Raw genomic sequence first — 6796 nt, 5'->3', positions numbered from 1 at the left:
GAGATGGGGAAGATATAAAGAAAGAAAGAGAAGTGAGAAATGAAAACAAGAGAGTCAAAAAGAAGATGCATAGATGATGGTGATAATGACGGTGATGATGATGATGTTGATGACGATGATGATGGTGGTGGTGTGATGATGATGATTATGATGATGGTGATGATGATAATGGTGCTGATGATGATGGTGATTATGATGAGGAAGAGGATGATGACGGTGGTGATGATGAGGAAGAGGAGGATGATGATGATGGTGATTATGATGAGGAAGAAGAGAATGATTGTGGTGGTGGTGATGATTGATGATGATGAGGAGGAAGAGGATGATGATGACTGTGGTCATGATGAGGATAATGATGAAGAATGACAGAGCCATGGATGGGATTGAGCTCAATTTATAGGCAGGTGAGGTAAGGTTCAACAAATATTTGAGGTGAGAAGAGATTAGGGATTACTGAACTTGAAAATGCAAAATCCATAACGAACCAGAAAGTGCATGAGAAAAAAAGGGCATTCTACATAGCCTGGATGTGAAAAAAAGTAGAGTGAATATTTAGGCCAATTTTTTGGGGGGAAAGGATAAATGAATAAAGTTTGAAATCTAAATTCATGATGGAGAGAAAAATTTAGGACTGGTAAATATTCAAGAAGAGGTTTGAGAGTAAAGATCATACAGAACCTAAAGAAGAGAGAGGGAGATAGGTGGGGAGAGGGTGACGATGGGAGCTATTGTAATGGATCCAGAAAGAAAGTTTGGAAGATAACTTGTACTTACTTGATAACAGGTTTCGAAAGCACATTCGTTACTTTGTTCCTAGGAATTGATTATGCATAAATTCAGACAATTATTATTTTGGGGGCCTTATCACATAGCCTACATAGGCTCTCTAAAATTACATCTTAGATTTTTTTTAATTTTATTTATTTATTTATTTTTTTTATTTTTTATTTTTTTTTGGGGGGGGGCTACGAGCCTACGAACTGGTCTACACTTTTTAATTTTATCCGTACACCAATCCAGTCAAAATTGCATGGTAAATGAAAATCACCTCTCAAAAAAGGAAATTCCATTCACCAGTTAAAAGGGAATTATTTGTCAAGAAAAGGAATCATTTTAATTTCATGCATATCAGAAGACGACAAAATGTTAAATTCTATATATTTGTTAACAGTTTTGTTTTAGATTTTCTTTTTTATTATCTATAATATTTCTTTATTTCATTATTCATTTGTTTATTTATCTATTTGTTATTCATCTATCTATCCATCCATCCAACCATATATCCATCCATCCATCTATCATATATATATATATATATATATATATATATATATATGTATATATATATATATATATAATATATATATATATATATATACAAAATATATATATATATATATACATTATATATATATATATATATATACATTATATATATATATATATATATATATATATATATATATATATATATATATATATATATATATACATAATATATATATATATATATATATATATATATATATATGTATATATATATATATATATATATATATATTTATATATAAGGCATGTAATTCATTCGATTGGGCACCCGATCAAAATAGATTTTCCTGGTAAAATCTGAAAATTTATATCCAATGTAAATCCAAAATAGAGACATGCACTTTCCTGGGATACACACAAAGTTAAATAGGATTTCAATTGCCGGATGTTGTATCACCTGCTCGTGGCGTTATTCTGTTATCATGGACTCTACCACACTGATCTGATCAATCAGTATGTATAGGCCTACCTCAAATTGTGTTATATTTAAACTTCAACGTTTGATAAAAGGGAAAATAGCAAATAAAATTTTGAAATATCATATTTTGGAACAAATTACAGTGAAATAAAAAAAAGCCGAAAGATGATAGTAATGATAACAATATGAAGTAATTATTTCCCCGCGTTATTCTTCCGAGACAGCCCACCCCGTATAGGGAGGTATTTAAATATCTAGGATAGAAGAATCAGTGATTAAAATATTCCTAATAATTTGCCCCCATACATGGACGAAAACAATTACTCCTCATTAAATTGAACCTATATAATTAGGCCACACACTTGACCTCTTTATTTATTGGGGTATCCATGGCAACCATTTCGTCCATCCTTTCACTGTAATATAGCGATCTTGACCAAGCGTGTTGTATGCAATTGATAGATCGTGCCTTTTGTGTTGGTACCTTAATAGTCTGAATTGAAGCTGTATCGATTAATTAAAAATGGAAAATCGATGGCTGTTTATAGAGATGGAATAGGGCCTACTCGTTGCCGTGTCCGTCCATTATGACTCGCTCGCTCATGGTCAAGTGCGTGAAACGTCATCAGCGCACCTGCCCAATACCAAGGTGATATATGCACTGGGTCTTTCCCGCATTTCCGATGTCATGTAGCCTTGGTTATATTACTGATCAATCTTAACAGCTTAAATTTACTTCAATAACGACAACGTTGCGTCGAATTTATTGCATGGGATTATATCAAACATGGACATGATATTCTCTTCCTACGACGCATCCCTGAATAGACTATTGTGTTATGTAGAAGTTTTAAGCGGGAGCAAAATTGAACAAAAATGAGGGCAAAATAAAGATCGCACTTTTGAAATGATATATACTGCATACAAATAATTTCTTAGTAACCAATAGCAATAAAGATTTCTATGGTGGTAGCGACTATAATGGCATATTTACCGTTGGAAGTTTTTATTAATGGAAACCAATCAAATATTGAAAGAAATATATATATATATATATATATATATGAACGTAAAACGAAGGCTTTCACATAATGTAAAAAAAACACAACATCAATCCATTTTCTATATTGTTACATAGTGATTGAAGGTTAGGCAACAAATAAAAATAAGATATGATTTGGTAAACATTCACCAAGCCAATGCTATTGTATATACCAAATTTCAATTTTCTCTTCATATTAATCGCCCAACCTTATCTTGAAAATCTCACACAAAGTTGGGTCAGCACTCATATGAGGGCGACTGTCGTCTAGAGAGTCCATCATCAGTTGAATATAAAACAAAGAATGTGGATAATACTAAAAGAGAGGGTTATCTTGGGACATAAGTATGCAAGAGGCACTTGACATGTCTGAGGCACTGCACTAAAATAAAACATGAACCGAGAACGTTAGTCTTGACAGGGACCCTACTGCACGTACGGTCTTGACAATAAAAAAAATATTAGAAGATATTTAATTCCTCACGGCAACGAAGAAGTGTGATAGTAAAGTAGGTACTGATTGAGTTCCTTGAGATTTACATTTATTTACAAACAGAAAGTAATGATAAATTGCAATGCAGGCAGATAACACACTATCTGTAGGCCTACCATCTAAAGAACTCTGGATAAAAATCAAACACTTGACTAAATGGGGCATTTTAGCAATCACTTCGCAGACGTTTTCTATAACGCTGATAATCTCTTGTCAAAAGCCCTTCATAACGGCTTATTATAATCACTCGGGTCGCGTTCGCGTTCGAAATCACTCGGGTCGCGTTCGTAATCACTCGGGTTTTGGATTTTTTGCGATTTTTTTTTATTTCGATGCGATTTGATGTCTTCAATGGGACAAACACGCTGGGAAAATGAAATGAAATTGAAATTCTAGTTTCGTGTTAAGCTGACAAGTGCCTCAAATAAAATGCACCCGCCTACTGCTTAACATAACAAACAAGCAAATCAGCCATGTGGCTCAACTATCCTAGAATACATCCAGACTTCTACTATTTTTATACGAGGACTCCGAGTCGGAACTTGCCATATCTGCCACATCGATATGACATCGCAGGGGCCGCGGAACGGTTTTCAAAGTGGGGGGGGGGGGCTGACCATGCAAAAAATCACAATCATATGGTAATTTTTACGTTTTTGTACACGGTTTTGGAAAAAAGTGGGGGGGCTGAAGCCCCCTCAGCCCCCCCCCCCGCTTCCGCGGCCCCTGCATCGTCATTCCCATGTGCGGACATGCATGCCTGCATGCAATGGCCCCAAGGCGGAACCCGGCCACGGTTGGACACGGCGTGCATCGGTAGCATGGAGCAAGGTAACGTGAGTCGAGCCGAGTTAGATCCCACGTTACAGTGCCAGTCAGTCCGCAGCTCGTCCAAAAGTATTTAATTCAGCGGTATGCATAGCCAGCCATCCGTGGTTTAATGCATATATACGTAATTAGACCAAGAGCTTCGGTCTCTGCAATGTTCGTTGTTTCGCTGAACTCCGTTAGCTCCACTCACCAATACAGAGACGGAAGTTCTAGCTCGATCTGTACAGGGACTCAATGGCCATATGTTTATGCATTAAGTTCCAATAAAACGGGGAAGTGAAGTTGCGCGACAGCCGAAGCAATTAGTTACTGTTGTTTCCCCTTTTAAGTTTATTTTCCCTTTTTTTGGTGCATTTTAGGACAAAACGGAATAATAATCTTTATTTGATACAGTTCTTTTCATATATTTTTATGAAATAAAGACAAAAATCGATGAGCGCCGTCTGGGGGATTTTGCATTGTTAACCCCGTAATGATGGTTGCACCATAGCGAGCCGTCTGTGTACGAGGAGAAATAAAAATGTTAAAAAACTCGAAACAGACGGCTGCCAGCTGTCTAATACGTAATGAGCTTTGAGGACGATCTTTCCGATAGGCGTTTTAAAATTCTGCTCTTAATTACTGTCCATTTCTCATAAAATTTGTCTTATTTTATAGATAAAATGGCCATATCATGTTTTAAGTAACTGGAGACTTAAAAATTTCCCTACCTAAATTCTCGAAACATTGCATTAGGTGATGTGCTTAATTGATCTTCTTTGTGCTCGCGTGCCAAACGTATATGGAAGCAGGAGACCGTCAAAAACACGGATATACGTCGTGTCGTAATTCAATTTACTACACGACGTAAATAATTACGTAGTGTAGTAATTCGAATTACTACACGACGTAAATAATTACGTAGTGTAGTAATTCGAATTACTACACGACGCAATTCTGAATTACTGCCCAACGATTTAATGTCATGACGTTAAATGAATTAGTGTCGCTACATCAAATAATTAAGGTCGTGTAGTAATTCGAATTACTACACGGCGTAAATAATTACGTAGTGTAGTAATTCGAATTACTACACTACCTAAAGAATTACGTCGTGTAGTAAATAATTACTACACGACGTAATTCCGAATTACTGCTCAACGATTCAATGTCATTACGTTAAATCAACCAATGGGATCGTTCGTTATAAACCTATAAAGCAATGCCAGCGCGGGGGAACTTGAATGCCGGCCGATCGCGCTGGACTTATCGACCAATAGCGCCCGACCAATAAGGATTTTGAAGATAGTGAACTATAAACATAGAGATGTATACTAATTACTAGTCATAGAGACATCTCTATGTTACTAGTATACATCTCTATGACTATAAATCAATAGATTTTGTGTACCGTGTCTACAAAAGCACGAATTGAAATTGAAAGTAAGTTAAAAGATATCGGTATCAAGAGTAAACGATTATCTATTGAAGTTGGAACGAAAAAACTTATAAACATCGATTAGCATTGGTAATGATTAATAATTATGTATTGGAAGATGTCTGACATTGTGTTTTATTGCAAGACTTAAGGGGAAGAAAATGATGTTTAATTTATGAGTTGTCAAGGTATGCATCAATTTGTAAAGACATCCAACTTCTATTTGTTATATGTATTTTATTTTGTATATGAATTGAAGTTGTAAAAAAAAACTACTGAATACAACAAAAAAATAATAATGATAAGAATAAAAAAACTCATACTGATTGGTGGTTGCGGGAGCCGGATGAGGGGCGCGTATGGATGACAACAAAACAAAGACGGTGATTTTTCGGGTCTTTAACAAAAAAAATTATGCCCACAATTCAAAACCAGGATAAAAACACACAGACCATGACCCATAGGAGTAGTTAATGGTGTATGTGTTTGGGAGGGAGGGAAGGGGTGACGGACACAACTTTTGTTCTCTTCAGTGAGGACTTCTATTAATTTTTTTTTGTTGGGGAGGCTAGTTGTTTTTTGCAGGCGTAACCGTTAGTCCAAAATAATTATGGGCCATGGGGGGGGGGGGGGGAGGGGGGTGGCAAACATGGTGTAAAAGACAAAATCTGTTGAAAATGCAAGAGAGCAAAAAAATGAAACTATACAGGAACATCAGTCACTCAAATTTAAAAAATATATTTCATTTCGAAAAACGGCACATTTCATTTTCCGCTCTTGTGCATGCAACAAAATTGAGTGACTGATGTTCCTGTATAATATAGTTTCATTTTTTTGCTCTCTTGCATTTTTAAAAGATTTTGTCTTTTACACCATGTTTGCCACCCCCCCCCCCCCCCGTGGCCCATAATTATTTGGAATAACGGTTACGCCTGCAAAAAACAACTAGCCTCTTCAACAACAAAAAAGCAAAAAAAAATAATAGAAATCCTCACTGAAGAGAACAAAAGTTGTGTCCGTCACCCCTTCCCTCCCTCCCAAACACATACACCATTAACTACTCTTATGGGTCATGGTCTGTGTGTTTTTATCCTGGTTTTGAATTGTGGGCATAATTTTTTTTTTAAAGACCCGAAAAATCACCGTCTTTGTTTTGTTGTCATCCGTACGCGCCCCTCATCCGGCTCCCGGAACCACCAATCAGTATGAGTTTTTTTTTATTCTTATCATTATTATTTTTTTGTTGTATTCAGTAGTTTTTTTTTT

This window comes from Lytechinus pictus, chromosome 5, assembly GCF_037042905.1.
Source record: "Lytechinus pictus isolate F3 Inbred chromosome 5, Lp3.0, whole genome shotgun sequence".
NCBI classification, from domain to species: domain Eukaryota; kingdom Metazoa; phylum Echinodermata; class Echinoidea; order Temnopleuroida; family Toxopneustidae; genus Lytechinus; species Lytechinus pictus.
The sequence above is the reverse complement of the archived record's forward strand: the minus strand, read 5'-3'. Positions refer to the sequence as shown.